The following is a 16,150-nucleotide window of genomic DNA, read 5'->3' on the forward strand; positions in this document are numbered from 1 at the left end:
AAGAAGCTGAGGATCAGGTGGGGAGTTGGAAAATCTGAGTGCTAAATCCAAAGAGGCTTCTAAAATGAACATGATGGGCATAGGTCATCTACTGAATTTCCTTTCACCTCTGGCTCCCTATCTGCAAATTGTAGATAATAACCCTTCCCCAAATTAGCCGGTAGAGTTTAGTCATATTACAAAAGCCTCATAACAACCACGTGGAGGCTTAATATTCAAACAGAATTGCAGGACCCTGTGCTGAAGCAAGAAGGGTTTTGATCCCTTTTTCTCCTTTTTCTGATTCTTCTAAGGGGTTTACCTGTGTCAATCTCATTTTCTTCAGGGCCGAATGGTCCTTACCATGTCCTTGTATTTGTATAATTGCCCAAATTCTTTAGTTTCTCCTGCATTACTTTTCTTTCATTCATTTCCCTCTCCCTGATGGGGACCCAGTTTTCTGTTTTAAATTTCTGTACATGGGGATTCTTCAGGGCACAAGAATCCCAGATTTTAACATATTCTTCGTGGTATTAGAGTGTGGGCAAAGGTTGGAGAGATTGAGAATTTGCATTAAAGTCCTGGGAGGGAGAAAACCTCCTAGCCCATCTTTTCTCTGAGGACTCCAGCTGTCCATGGGCTGCCTGCCGGAAAGAAGGAGGGCAGACTTGGAAGAGGGAGCTACTGTGGGAATCTCCTGGTTCCCCCACCAGCCTATTGATCTATGCTCTGCTCTACATTACATATTTATTTGCAAGTTGTAATGCTGATCTGTGGTACAGTTTTTCTGAGTTTCTTAACCAGAAGAAGTAGGCAAGGGAACCCCAATGTTACTGAAACATGCTTCAGTCTCCTGTATAGAAATGTTGAGAGGTGAGAGGTGCCTGGGGAAGACTGTCTCATCTCAGACATACAGTGTTCATGCGTGAGAAGGCTCGTGGGCTTTGATGCCAGAAAAACCCAGGTTCAAATTCTGACCCTGCCACCCGCCCATCATGTGAACTTGGTCCCACCTGTTGGGAAAGGCCATCTTGTGCATGCCATCTTTCCACCCCTGCTTGGCCATGTATGAGTGGGCCTTGAGCCTGGAACACTTCCTTGTCAAGAAGTAAAGGGCTTCCCTGGTGGCGCAGTGGCTGGGAGTCTGCCTGCTGATGCAGGGGACGCGGGTTCGTGCCCTGGTCCGGGAAGATCCCACATGCCACTGAGCAGCTGGGCCCGTGAGCCATGGCCGCTGAGCCTGCGTGTCCGGAGCCTTGTGCTCCACAATGGGAGAGGCCACAACAGTGAGAGGCCCGCGTACCGCAAAAAAAAAAACAAGAAGTAGGGAGCCCTCTCAGGCTGTGCTGGATTTATCACCTCGTGTGGAGATGTCTTTCCCTGCTCTAGATTCAGCATATGCTCCTTTGTTCTGTTTGGGTGTGTGCGTTGCACAGCACCTGGCCAATCCCAGCACAGTATCTCCGCCTGGCAGGGAGGGAGGGGGCTCTTTGTGAGGCCCTGGGGCACCAATGCCTACTACTGAAGCTGATTCTGCTGTCGCTTCTCCATGTGAGTAAAGCACTGTTCCCTCCAGTGCCTGTGTGAGTTGTGTCTTTCTTGGTGGCCCTGACACTTGCAGACCACGGAGCGGGTTGACATTCTGGGATGCTGGTGGCAGGCATTGCTGTGCTGTTTGTTCTCGTCTACGCAGTGGGACTCCTCCCCTAGAGGTAGTAACAGGTGTCGTTTGTTTAACACCGTCTCTTACTCTTTCTGAGTCTCAGCATCATATGTCCTGGGGCAGGGGGATGATAATACCTCATGGAACAGGAGGGTAAGTGAAGCAGCGTGTATAAAGAGCCCGGCATGGGCCGGGAGCCCAGGGCACAGGAGTGGTCATGAACCTTGGCATCACCATTAGTATTACCAATACCCAGGACGTGTCTGTAAAAATCCCTATGAACTAGACTTGAGTCAAGATGCCATTGCTTCCAGGAGGCTTGCAAGAACACCAGTTCAAAAGTTCAAAGATTCTGTGAGCCAGACAGTTTCTGTCTCTCTGCCTTTCTCCAGGAACCTGAGGACCACGGTTGCTATAAAAGCAGGGTGAGGCCAGTATTAGAAACTGAGTTCAGTTCCCTTCATGTCAACACAACACGACACAACTCTGTGAAATGTGATGCGCCAGGTCCCTGTAACAATTAACAGGTAGCCCCCTTCAAAGGACACCTACCCATGACTGTCTAGTCTGGGGCATGCTACTTCTTGGTATAAATTTCATGCATCCTGATTTTATTTCACTGCAAAGTGCCGACAATCTTTTATGCTAAAGCAATACTTTTCTCTTTGCCCCTCCCTGTGGGGAACCAGGATAAGTTTAGATTTTCGGCAGCAGGTTTTCTGCCCTCGCCTCCACGAAGTGCGGTATTTCTGACAGTGCTGGAGACAGCTGCACGTCATGTGTCACTAGCGGGAGGCGAGCAGAGGGCTGGGGGGCTGGGGGTGGAGACGGCTGTCTTCTGAGCCTGTGGTTTTGGAATTCCCCAGAGCAATAGCCAGCCCAGCCTGAAGTCCCCGGAGCTACTTGGAGTGCCACGGGGTTATTTGCTGCATTTGGGGCCATCACCATCATCTTGGGAAGCCCTCACTTGCTCTACCCTTCCCCTCAGTCAGTTGAAGATGACAGCTCTATCACCTTGAATCCAGTTATCATGCATGCCAGGAATACCCCATAGGAGCAACTCTGGGTAAAAGCCACTGCAGTCAGCAAAAGAGAGGCACTCAGCCCTGGGTAGCTGAGTCCCCACGAGCTCCCTCCTGCTCTGAAGGGGTCTTGCTCCTTAGGGGTCCTTGTCGTCGTTCTCCCTGACTCCTGCCCCCAAGCCGTGGGGCACCACCGAGCACAGGACTCTGATTCTCAGTGAGACCAGGCTGCGTTTTTCATGCTGCCCCGTTCACTGCTCATTCAGCCTCCAAAAGCCCCCTCTTGTCCCTGGACATCCCGACCACAGCTGCCTTTTATAGGGCACTTGCTATATACCTCAGGGGAGGTGCTTCATATACGTCAGTGCCAACCTTGACCACCCTGTGAGGGCAACAGAAGTTACTTGCTTGGGGTCACCCAGTTAGTAAGTGGGGAGCCAGGAACCTCCTAGCTCTGCCTAGCCTGGCTACTGGCCAGGCCAGCTCTGCGTCACATCAAGCTGCCTCCCTCGGCCTGTGGGCAGAAGTGGGCATATTTGAACACCTTGCTGGCTCAGGCGACTGTGAGCCCAGAGCCCAGTGGGGAGGAGGGAGCTCGCTTTACCTCCTTGTCCAGACTTTGAAATAGTCATTCAATCCAAAACAGAGTGTGTGGTGATGGCTGGACGAGACAGTGGGGCAGTGTTACAACCTAGCATGAAAGAGGATGGAGAGAGTGAGATGGAGAGGAAAAAGGACAAGGAATTCCAGCAAACTCCAAGGACTGCTAATGGAGAGAAATAATGCGGCTGATTATATCTCTGAAGGCTATCTGTTCCAAAATGAATTTTGAATGAAAAAATAATGCATTTTCCCTGCAGCTTAAATCCAAGAAAGAAAGGAATGGGCAGCATCTCCCAGTGCAGGCAAGAGCCGCTGTGTGCGTCCAGTGGTGCCTCTGACCACTTCACCTGAGTCGCTTCCCAGAATCCTTGTCCCTAGGGTGCCTGCAAAGCAGGCAGAAGCCACAAAAACAAGCCGTGGGAACCTTGTACACCCAGGGCTCCAGGAACAGCAGTGTGGACTGAGACCTGTAAGTCTAACTCCATCACCCCGTCAAGGCTTAGAGGGGTTATTCTCCAGCAGCTCCAGGGGAGCTTCTCTAGGCCAGGACCTGTTATTTCCTCTGCCCACCCCCTTCCATTCTCCCCATCAGGAGTCATGGATCTTAAATCCAGGAGTATAAAGCTCCTTTTGTGAAGTGAAGGCTTATCTGTGGGTTTGGGGAGAAATGAGCCCGTTCTTCCCTCTTGCTAGGATAATCTATAGATGAGAATAGGAGGAGAGAAGCATTAGTTTTAGAGTCAAGCAGACCTGTGCTCAGATCCCAACCTTACAACCTGCTTGCTGTGTGACCCAGGACAAGTTATTTAATTTCCCAGGCTGTTTCCTCACCCGTACAGTGGGGAAACACGATCTATTTCACAGTATTGTTGTGAGGTTTAAATAATGTCTGTATAGTGCTTAGCACAGTGTCCGGCAGTCTGAGCAGTTGTTTGTGGTGTTATTATTTGCTCCAGAGCACATCCAGGCTAACCTTGGACCTCCCAAGAAACTCTCTTCCGGGACTCCCACCCCCAGCCTCAGACAGCCCCGCTTACCTGGTGTGGCCACCTGGGCCAGGCATCAAGGACCACAGGGACAGCTGGGATCACTGAGCCTGCTGCTGACCCTTGACCTCAGATAGGCTGTTTGGTCAAAGGCCTAGCTTGCCCTCTGGTGCAGAAGAGGCAGCAAGTCCCGAGCCAGCAGGAGGCCCCTCCAGGCAAAAGAGAAGTGACCAAGACGCTCAAAGGCCCATGGGTGCCCAGTCCACGTTGCCCTCGGGGCAGACAGACCCCTGCGTCGGTGCTCTATAGCCACACCCTCACCCCTCGGTGGGCTCACACCCTTGTCACTCATTCTCCTACACGACAGCTCCAAATGACGCACGACACCCCTCAAATCCAGGAGTACACGAGCACCCCTAAACTGCAGCATCCCAGGCTTCAGCATTCACTCTCCCACACAGTCACACCCACGGAAACACAAACAGCCCCATCAGTGAGCACGCAAACCCACATGCCATATATGCCGCACACACGTACATTCCCCAAAACACAGCACAAAGTCAATCCAGGGCACCTCACTTCCCTGTGAGACTTGCCATCTAAAGTGTGTACTGCAAAGTGCATGTGTATATGTGTGTGCACGCAAACACACCCACACCCACAGGAGAACACACCTGGGCAGGATGCCGGGGACCTCGTCAGTCCTGGCAGCAGATCACAGACAGTTCCCATCCCAGAGAGAGCCCAGGCTGAGGAGGCCAACGAGGGGTGGCGGTGGGCAAAGGGCTTACTCTGGGGACTTCCTGGAGGGCAGAGTTTACGAGGAACAGGGCACAGCAGGAGGACCCCAGGTGCCTGGAGTGACGGAAGGGGACATGCTGAGCTGGGACCTGGGGAGGTAAAGGAGGATCCTGCAGATCTAGTCCTACAGAGGCAGAGAGGACGTCCCAGCACACACCAGCACCTCACAAAGCAGGCAGGCCGGAAATATTCCTTTCCCACCTATTCTTTCCCTTTTCTGGAACAATTCTATCCTCCACACCCCAGGAGACTCTGAGAGCGCTGACCCTGACCTAATGAGTAGGTCCATGGTTGTTCTGGAGACCAGATACAGGAAGCTAATTACTGGGATTCTCAAAGGCATGCCTAAGCAGTGTTCTGCTTGGAGGATCAAGACTCCTGCAGCCTCTGTTCTCCGTCTTTGGGGCCTGCTCTGGGGGGCAGAACATGAGTGGAGGATCTTAATTCCTCTGTGTCTACAAGTCTTTCACTTGCCCAGCTGGGGAGGGGCTGCACCTGCGTGGGCTAAGCCAGCATTCAGGGAGGAAGAGGCTTCCCAGCCCTAACCTAACTCACCAATCCAGTTTGATCATAAGCACGCAACACCCGGAGGTGGAAGTTCCCAGGACATTCCTCCTCCCACCGCCTACTCCTCCCCAGTCCTGTGCCCCACTCTCTTCTTCCCCCAGCCTTTCAGGGGCAACACCTGCAAGCTTCTCTGCCTTCTGTAATCCTTGAGCAGCTGGGGACAGTGCTGTTATGGGAATTGTTCCTCCCCTTTATGGGCAGAGCCCACAGACTCAGGATGCCGCTTTGCTGGCAGAGCAGCTCTTTCCAGTGATGGGATTATACAGAAAAGCATTTGACCAAGGACTTGGAGGCAGTCAGGGTCATGGGGGCAATTCTTCTGTGACAGGCTCTGAGAAAGACAATTCTACAGTCTGAACCCGCACTGCACCCTGACCTGGGCACAGGCTAGTCTTGATCACAGAGTTGTAAACTGAGCCCTGAAAAACATTTACAGCAACTCTGCTTCATGGATAGAGAAATTAAGCTCCAGAGTGGGGCAGTAACTTGCACAAGGTCACACAGCAAATCAAACGCAGACCTGTAAGTAAAATCCAGTCTCCTGCCTCCTGTCCTCGTATCTTTAGATCTCAGTAAAATGGGGTGTTTTTTTTTTTTTTTTTTTTTTTTTGCGGTACGCGGGCCTCTCACTCTTGTGGCCTCTCCCGTTGCGGAGCACAGGCTACGGACGCGCAGGCTCAGCGGCCATGGCTCACGGGCCCAGCCGCTCCACGGCATGTGGGATCTTCCCGGACCGTGGCACGAACCCATGTCCTCTGCATCGGCAGGCGGACTCTCAACCACTGCGCCACCAGGGAAGCCCAAAATGGGGTGTTTTAAAGCCAGCCTTTGAAGAAAAGAAGGGGGTGCACAGGTGAGGAGCGACTCTTGTGAAAGTTTAATGAGGCGTCGAGGAAGCTCTTACTTTCTGGGGTGTAGGCGTTCCTTTTCCTTCTCCTCCGCTCTGAGGTTGGGACAGGCGAAGGCCAGAAAGTGCCACGTTCTGCTCATCCCTCTCATCCTGGGGGTGGAGACGGAGTTGAGGGGAGGCGGCAGGCCTGGGTCAGGCATTGCCTTCTACTCTGGTCTTCTCTGAGAGGAGCAGCGGCTGCAGAAGCACGTGGTGCCACTGCGCAGCGAGGCTGAGATAAGGAGGAGGATTGATCTTTCTGCTGCTTCAGAGAGAATAGAAGCCACATCCCTGTCATGGCTGTTGATCAAAGTCTCTGCGGAGGATGATTTACGTGCCCTCCCCTCCCCACTCCAGGCCTGTGGAGGCAGGAGTACCACTCCTTGTCATGCTGAGGGCTTCCTCCAAGTCTTCCTGCAAACTAGACAGACCCCCTTCCAGCCAGGGTCCCACAGCAGCTACCAGGAGCCAGGGGTCCAAATTCCCCCTTCAACCTTTTCTCCAAGCAGCTCAGCCCAAGGTCATGGCCCAGTCTATGGGAACTCATATTATTGTACAGTTGTATTGTCCTCATTGGACAGAGGAGAAATTGAGGCATAGAGAGGTTAAGTAACTTGTCCAGAGCCACAGGCAAGTTAACCCTTGGGAAACCTCCATTCTTATGGGGCTTTGTCCTCAGAAAGTCCCCTATCTGATGGCAGAGGCATGCTTCTGCCTCTGGAGCTACTGGTTCACCTAGCACATGTAGACCCCAGGAAGACTGTGAAAATAACCTCTGTGAAAAGGGAAGGAAGGATGGGCCCTACTTCTAAAATGTCTCATTTCAGACATCTAGGAAAATCTAAATTCTTTAACTTTACTTTGCCTCTCTGGTGGGACAGAATGCAGAATTTTCCTGCTCCCCCTGCCCCCATCTCCAACCCACACCTAACTCCATCTACCGGCAAATATGTGCCTTATGTGTGAAAATCCTTAATTGCTTGTCTTATCCATTAAATACGGTGCAAATTCCAAATTCCTCAGCCTAACACTGAAGGCCCTGAAGAACTGTGAGACGCCACATGGCCTGTGGTTAAGAGTGTCATCTCCTGGACCAAACTTCCTGGGCTAGCATGCTAGCTCCTCAACCTCCTAGATTTTGGCCCATGGATTATTTAGAAGTGTGTTGTTTAATTTCTAGGATTTGGGGGATTTTCCAGATATCTTTCTGTTATTCATATCCAGCTTAATTCCATTATGGTCAGAAAACATGTGTTATATGATTTCAATTTTTTAAAATGTGTTAAGATTTGTTTTATGGCCTAGAATATGGTCTATATTAAATGAACGAAGAGCAACTTGAAAAAGATGTGCATTCTGCCTTTGGTGGTGGAGTCTCCTATATCCTTGCTGATTTTCTCTCTACTTTTCTATCAGTTCCTGAAAAATGAGTGTTAAAGTCCCCAAGTATAACTGGACTTGTCATTTTCTCCTTTTAGTTCTCTCAGTTTTCTGCTTCCTGTGTTTTGAAATTCTGTTGTTTGGTGCACACACATTTAGGATTATTACATCTTCTAGGTGAATTGCTCTTTTTATCATTATGGAATATTTCTCTTTATCCCTGATAAGTTTATTTCTTTAGGAGTCTACTTTGCCTGATATTTATATAGCCTTTCCAGCTTTTAAAAAAATTAATGTTTTATGGTATATTTTTTCATCCTTTTACTTTTAAACCTCTCAGTATTTAAAGTGAATTTCTTATAGACAGTATATAGTTGAGTCTTAGTTTTTTAAATCTAACCTGATAATCTCTGTCTTTTAATTGTATGTTTAAACCATTTACATTTAATAGATTTATTGATATTGTTGGATTTAGTTCTACCATTTTGTTGTTTGGTTTTGATTTGTCCCCTCTGTTTTTCATTCCTCTGTTTCTCCATTTCTGCCTTCTCTTGGATTATTTCAATATGTTTTAACGTTCCATTGTTATTTCTCTGTTGGCTTTTTGAAATATCTTTTTGTATAGTTTTTTTAAGTGGTTGTTCTAGGTATTGTAATATATATACCTAACTTCTCATGGTGTACTTAGAGTTAATATTCTACCACCTCAAGTGAAATATATAAGCCTTGCAGCCACATAGATCCTTTCTCCCTCCTCCCTTTATGCTGCAGTTGTTATAACTAGTGCATAATTATACACTGAAAACCACATCAGGCACTGTTATAATTTTTGCTTTCAACAGTCATACACAATTTAAAGGATTTAAGGGGGGTGGAAATAGGCTATTATAGTCACCCAGTTATTCTCATTTTTGTTTCTTTTCTTTTAGTCCTAAAATTCCAAGGTTCCTTCTGATATCATTTCTCTTTCTCTTAAAGAACTTCCTTTAATGTTTCTTTTAGAGCTGGTGTGCTAGCAATGAATTCTTTTAGTTTCCTTCAACTAAAAATGTCTTTATTTTGCCTTTAAAAAGATATTTTCACTGGATATAGAATTCTGGGTTGACAGTTCTTTTGTTTCAGCACTTTAGAGATGGTGTTCCACTGTCTTCTGGCCTCCACGTCTTCTGATAAGAAATCTGAAGTCATTTTAATTATTGTTCCCATATATGTAATGTATTGCTTTCCTCTGGCTGTTTTCAAAAATATTTTCTTTATCCTTGTGTTTAGCAGTTTGATTAAGATGTATTTGAATCAGGTTTTCTTTGAATTTGTCCTTCTTTTAGGGTTTGCTGAGCTGCTTAAATCTATAAATTTATGTCTTTTCACCAAATTTGGAAAATGTTCAGCCATGATTTCTTCAATATTTTCTGCACCAAGCCTTTTCTTCGATCTTTCTGGGACTCCAAAGACATGAATGTTAGAGCTTTTGCTGTTATCCCATAAGTCCCCAAAACTCATTCATTTTTTCCCCAGATTTTTTCTGTTTTTCAGATTAGATAATTTCTATTAATCTATTTTCAAGTTCACTGACTCTTTCCTCTTCATCTCCATTTTGCTATTGAGCTTATAGACTGAATTTTTTATTTCAGTTATTGAATTTTCAGTTATAATGTTTCCATTTGGTTCTTTTTTATAGGTTTCATTTCTTCCCTAAGAATTTCTATCTTCCCAATTATTTCAAAATCATTCTTTCTTACTTCATGGACTATAGTTATAACAGCTGCTTTATATGATTTATGTTATGTGATATAATAGTCTTCATGTGATAATACCATCATCTGAATCATCTTTTTATTTATTTTTATTATTTATTTATTTATTTTTGGCTGTGTTGGGCCTTCATTGCTGCTTGCAGGCTTTCTCTAGTTGCAGCGAGCGAGGGCTACTCTATGTTGTGGTGCGCGGACTTCTCACTGTGGTGGCTTCTCTTGTTGTGGAGCGTGGGCTTTAGGCATGCGGGCTTCAGTAGTTGTGGCATGTGAGCTCAGTAGTTGTGGCTTGCGGGCTCTAGAGTACAGGCTCAGTAGTTGTGGTGCACGGGCGTAGTTGCTCCGTGGCATGTGGGGACTTCTTGGACCAGGGCTCAAACCCGTGTCCCCTGCATTGGCAGGCAGATTCTTAACCACTGCACCACCAGGGAAGCCCATTTGGATCATCCTGAGGACCGCATTTGCTAATAGTCTTTTCCTTTGAGTGTAGTTGAGATTTTCCTAGTTCCTTGTATGTGGAGTAATTTGGGGCATTTTGAATATTATGTAATATTATGTAATCAATCCTATTTGTTTCAGACCACAAGTCCCGACCTGCCTTCTGCTTTGGGTCAGTTCTATGAATTCACAGCTCAAGGGTAAGTCCAGGACTTTATACACAGATCTAAGGGGGTTTATTCTCCTGCTCTCCATGATTGCCCTCACACTCTCTGGCTCCTAGAAGCCCTTCCTTGCAGCACACCCTGTACAGTGAAAGAGAAAACCTTGAGATTTTGCATCCCCCTTCCCCAACTTTCTATCCTGCAGGGTCCCTGTTCCCAGTGCTCTGGCAAGAAAAAGAGGGTTTCTCTAGAGCTCTTTCTGTTTGTTCCCACTGTACAGTCTGGGGTTCATGCTTTCTAGAGTCTAAGCTGGGAAATAGTGGAGGAAAAAATACCTAGGAAACTCACTTCCATATTGGTCATTCTTTGAGTGTTTATTTCCTTCCCAATTCCGCCTGCTATTATATATTTTTCAAAGTCCTTAGACAGTGTTTTATGTATCTGTTCCAGGGTTTTCATTTATAATCAACGGGAGGGGGAAGGTGAAGTGTGCTTACTCCATCTTAGCTGTAACCAGAAGCCTGTAGACGTGTAATTGTAAGTTGAAAGGTATGGGAGAATTTGACTAATTGTGCAAAACAGTTTTGCAATATTTAAGAGAATGTGAAAGTCGCTGTATTTACAAATTTAATTTATCAGACTCACACAGTTGTACCGATACCGGATAAAAGGTTTTGCTTGTTCCATTAGACATTTAAGTTACTTAGGAAAATCAAATATATTAAACTTCGTATGTAGTTGAAATTGTTTAAGCAAATTTAATTACATTGTAAATGGCACTGATTGTTTAAGAGAGTTTAGTTTTTTCAACTTGAGTTAATCAAACTTTAATTGAAGAAAAAGTGAAGGTCCTATTCTTATTATATTACACCTATAAATAGAACAATAAGATCAGTAAGTGGAACTTAATCCTGAAGAAAAGCTTTGTTTTCAAATGTGTGCCCTTAGTAAATTGAATATTATTTTTTAACATCTTTATTGGAGTATAATTGCTTTACAATGGTGTGTTAGTTTCTGCTGTATAACAAAGTGAATCAGCTATAGGTATACGTATATCCCCGTATCCCCTCGCTCTTGCATCTCCCTCCCACCCTCCCTATCCCACCCCTCTAGGTGGACACAAAGCACCGAGCTGATCTCCCTGTGCTATGCGGCAGCTTCCCACTAGCTATCTATTTTACATTTGGTAGTGTATATATGTGCATGCCACTCTCTCACTTCTTCCCAGCTTACCCTTCCCCCTCTCTGTGTCCTCAAGTCCATTCTCTAAGTCTGCATCTTTATTCCTGTCCTGCCCCTAGGTTCTTCAGAACCTTTTTTTTTTTTTTAGATTCCATATATATGTGTTAGCATATGGTATTTGTTTTTCTCTTTCTGACTTACTTCACTCTGTATGACAGACTCTAAGTCCATCCACCTCACTACAAATAACTCAATTTCATTTCTTTTTATGGCTGAGTAATATTCCATTGTATATATGTGCCACATCTTCTTTATCCATTCATCTGTCGATGGACACTTAGGTTGCTTCCATGTCCTGGCGATTGTAAATAGAGCTGCAATGAACATTGTGGTACATGACTCTTTTTGAATTATGGTTTTCTCAGGGTATATGCCCAGTAGTGAATATTAATTTTAAAAAGGCAACTATAAATAGTATTTTTGTGGGCACAACCGCCCCCCACCCCCACACACACCAAAAAAGCTTCATTGATGGGGCTCACCTCCTCCAGAGACCACCATGTCACTCTCAGGCAACTCTCACTGTTGGAAAGATGTCTTTCTTTCTACCTGAAATCCTTGGGTAGTGGAGACTGTACAAGCTTTTAGAGATAGACTGGCAAGTTTCTTTACTCCTTGGAGACTCAGTTTTCTTAACCACAAAATGGGAATAAAAAGAACCTACCTCAAAGGTTTGTTTTAAGATTCAATCAGATGGTATATGTAAAGTGCATGTGTGTGTATGTATATGTAAAGTGCTTAGCATAGAAACTGTAGCAGTTGGAGTAGAAGCAGATAGAAGTAGCAGTAAAGCTATTACTGTTGCTGGTGGTGCTATGCTCTGAACCAATTCCCAGAGGTGCCAGGCCCTGGCACTGGGAGAAGCATGAGAAAACCAGACTGAAGCAGCTACTGGCGGTAGGACCGTCACTCCTGTCCTGCCTGCATGGATGTTCCCTCCCTGGCCCAAAGCTTCTGACAGTTGTTTGGTGTTGCCAGGCGGTGGTTGAAAGATGCAGAGCTTTGCAGAGAGAACTGTGTTCAGAACCCAGCTCTGCCCTTCCTCCTGGGTGGTTTGGAAAAGATGCCCAGACTCTCCAAACCTCTATTCCTTTGCCCACCCATGGTATGGAGCTGAGGATAATGAACCCATTGGATAGATCTGAGTCTTAAACGAGGCCCTGTGTAGTATCCAGCTCAGCGCCTAGCATGTGGCAGGCTTGTGCGCATACACAGTTCTTATCTCCACTGTGTAAGTTTTTTTTTTGTTTTTTTTGCGGTACGTTTGGCCTCTCACTGCTGTGGCCTCTCCAGTTGCGGAGCACAGGCTCCGGACGTGCAGGCCCAGTGGCCATGGCTCACAGGCCCAGCCGCTCCGCGGCACGTGGGATCTTCCTGGACCGGGGCACGAACCCGTGTCCCCTGCATCAGCAGGCAGACTCTCAACCACTGTGCCACCAGGGAAGCCCGCCGCTGTGTAAATTTTATTCCAAAGTGGATTCTTTTGCTCCTGGTAATCCAGTTGTCTATGCTGACCCAGGTTATCCGGTTATCTTGTCTACACTGACTCAACTGAGGAGCAGGGGGCCTAGGTTCTAGTCCTGGGCCATGACACTTAGGTCAAACCTGTTCTCCCCGGGACTCAGTTTTCTCATCTCTAGATTGGGTGTGACAATCCCCATTCGGCCCTAACTGGACCCACACAGCTCAGATGGCCTATGGATGTGGAGGTCTTAGATCTGAGGGGTGGTTTGCCCTGACAGACCTAGGAGATCTGTGGGAAGAGCAGGATTCTCTGGACCTTTCTCACTCTGACAGGAAGTTGGACCCTTGTGCTTCTGAGAGCTGATAATTGGCTTCCATTCTGGCCAGGCCTGAGGGCAACCACTTGCAGGCCTGTGTTCTGGGTCACCCATTCATCAGCCTGGTGCTCACTCCTTCAGAGAAAAAGCAGAAGGGGAACTCCTGGGCATCAGTGCCATCCTGCCTCTGCCTGAATCTCCCTTCAGCCACTGGTGGCTCCCCTGCTGCTGAACTCTGATGCCTGGGGGTCTGTTCCTTAGCACTGGCATGGGCGGCCTCCCCTGGAGTTTTGCGTGCCTGCCTTTGGGCCTTAACACCTCAATCAGCCATGCCCAGGCTCACTGCAGCAGCAGCAGCCATGTCCTTCAAAGTCAACCCAAACCCTTCCCTTCCTCCAGGAAGCCCTCCTGGCTCTTCCAGCCCACAGCACCCTCTCCCTTCCTGGAGAGTCTGAGCCCCACCCTCTGCTCCCGCTCACACTGTGTCTGCCCTGGCCTCTCACTGTTCTTTGGGAGGCTGTGTCACCTCATCAACACTCTAGATGAGAGCCTCAGAAGGGAAGGCCCAGAACACCTCCTTCTCTACCTCCCTGACAGCCCTCCCCTGGGATGGGCCCAGAGGGGTTCTGAGGCTGCTGGCTGGTCGGGGAATATGAAGTGGGGCATCGGGTGAGGGGCAGAGGCCAGGTCCTGGCTATGCTCCTCAAAGTGTAGGCTACAAAAAGGGTCATGATCCCACACAATGAGGCCCGAAGCTCCCTGGGGACCACTCTCTGGTCTCAGTAATGAAAACATCTCCCACGTATGGAGGGCCTCATGGATTCAGAAGGTCTTTTTCATCCCTGCAGCCATTGACAGAGTGGACTTGATTACCTCATACCTGTAAAAGAGATATCCAGGTATGCAAAAGAAGAGTCGGACTTCCCAAGGGTGCAGAGGTACCAAGGCAATTACCCCAGCTAGAACCTCAGATTTCAACTTCCAGCTTCTTAATCTCTGTCTCTGACTTTCATGGAGGTGAGGTGGCAGGTGGTGTGGGAACAGCAGTGAGTGAGCACCTACCTGCAGCTTTTCTGTGCTTCCTTCAAGCCTGCTGTGCTGGAGAGGGGGCAGACAAGGAAGGAGGTGGAGCACAGAAGCAAAGCTGGAGACTCTGCCTTGGATCAGCCCCCATAACCTGTGATGGACATGATGGATGGTATCTGAAAGCCGTGGGGGCAGGGTGGATGTGAGTGTAGGCCTGGGATTCCTCCATCCTGCTGCCGCAGCCCCAGACACAGAGACCCTGTGAACTCCTGTCCCATGCTCCTTCCTGGTATCCCAGGGAGCACCTGATCTGAGCATCTCTGGAGCTTCCCCAGCTCCAAAAATGAGCCTGGAGGTGAGGTTAGAGAAAGCAATGATATTGGCTAGAGGCTACAATCTAGCTCAGAGGCCTTTACTGCCCTTCGTCTACTGTATCTCAGGAAGCTTTGCTCTCTAAAATATTATCCTTGTTTTCAGTAAGCTGGCGTGGAAAGGTCTTCCCCTCTCTGGATAATTTTGCCCTGGTCCATTTTCTTCCTTTCTCCTCTTTTCACCTGACTCTAGTGGGGAAAATACAGCCTGTCAACATTCCTTCCTACTGGTCCAGCAGCAGCTGCCAGGAGAGGAGCTCACACGTGTGTGTGTGTGTGTGTGTGTGTGTGTGTGTGTGTGTGTGTGTGTGTCTGTGTTTCCTGAAGGTGCTCCCCTGTCAGACAGGCAGAGACCCAGCCTTGCCCAGCAGAGCTTGCAGGAGAGATGAATCCCAACACCAAGCCCACTGGCAGGCTCAGGAAGTAGAGGATGCTGGCAGTCGCAAGAAGCCACGCCAACGCAGTAGCCACCATCCAAAGCCTTGGCCGGGGCTGCCAGCAGGCGGGAGGCTCTGAGGCTGAACTCAGGGCGAGTGAGGAGTGGTGGGAAGAGCCAGGCCAGAGCTGGCAGCCAGAGGACTAGACACATGGGCAAATGTCACATATGCTCAGCACTGGCAGGGAGTGTGGAGAAGGGTCAGCACAACCCCTCATTATACGTATGGGAAATCTGAGGCTCAGAGGGGTCAGGGCTCGGCCAAGTGTCGCAGAGCAAGGTAAGGACTGAAAATAGGTCTTTGGGTTTTGTGTGTTTGTTTTTCTTTTCTTAGTTTGACTGAATTATAGTTGATTTACAATGTTGTGTTTAATTTCTGCTATACAGCAAAGTGACTCAGTTATATATACATACATATATTCTTTTTCATCTTCTTTTCCATAATGGTTTATCACAGGATATTGAATATAGTTCCCTGTGCTGTACAGTAGGACCTTGTTTACCCATCTTGTATATAATAGTTTTCCTCTGCTAATCCCAAACTCCCAATCCTTCCCTCCTCCACCTCCCTCCCCCTTGGCAACCACAAGTCTGTTCTCTATATCTGGGTCTGTTTTTGTTTTGTAGGTATGTTCATTTGCATCATATTTTAGATTCCACATACAAGTGATATCATATGGTATTTGTCTTTCTCTTTCTGACTCACTTCGCTTAGTATGATAATCTCTAGGTCCATCCATGTTGCTGCAAATGGCATTATTTCATTTTTTTTAATGGCTGAGTAATAGTCCATTGTATATATATACCTCATCTTCTTTATCCATTCATCCGTCGATGGACATTTAGGTTGCTTCCATGTCTTGGCTATTGTAAATAGTGCTGCTATGAACATAGGGGTGCATGTATTTTTTCCAATTATAGTTTTGTCTGGGTATATGCCCAGGAGTGGGATGGCTGGATCATTTGGCAACTGTTTTTAGTTTTTTGAGGAACCTCTAATACTGTTTTCTATAGTGGCTGCATCAATTTACATTCCAACCAACAGTGTAGG

At 47.4% G+C, this 16,150-nt stretch overlaps 1 long non-coding RNA gene across 1 annotated transcript in view; it reads left to right on the top strand.

The window, feature by feature from the left end:
• The window catches only part of LOC116749925, a 40,063-nt gene extending 29,271 nt beyond the window's left edge, over positions 1-10,792 (top strand). The window contains exons 2-3 of the long non-coding RNA XR_004348734.1: positions 10,221-10,279; positions 10,694-10,792. This is a non-coding gene — a long non-coding RNA (uncharacterized LOC116749925). The remainder of the gene's footprint in view (positions 1-10,220; positions 10,280-10,693) is intronic.
• The last annotated feature ends 5,358 nt before the right edge of the window (positions 10,793-16,150 follow it).

The sequence above is a fragment of the Phocoena sinus genome, chromosome 2 (genome assembly GCF_008692025.1).
Source record: "Phocoena sinus isolate mPhoSin1 chromosome 2, mPhoSin1.pri, whole genome shotgun sequence".
In the NCBI taxonomy this organism is placed as follows: Eukaryota; Metazoa; Chordata; class Mammalia; order Artiodactyla; family Phocoenidae; genus Phocoena; species Phocoena sinus.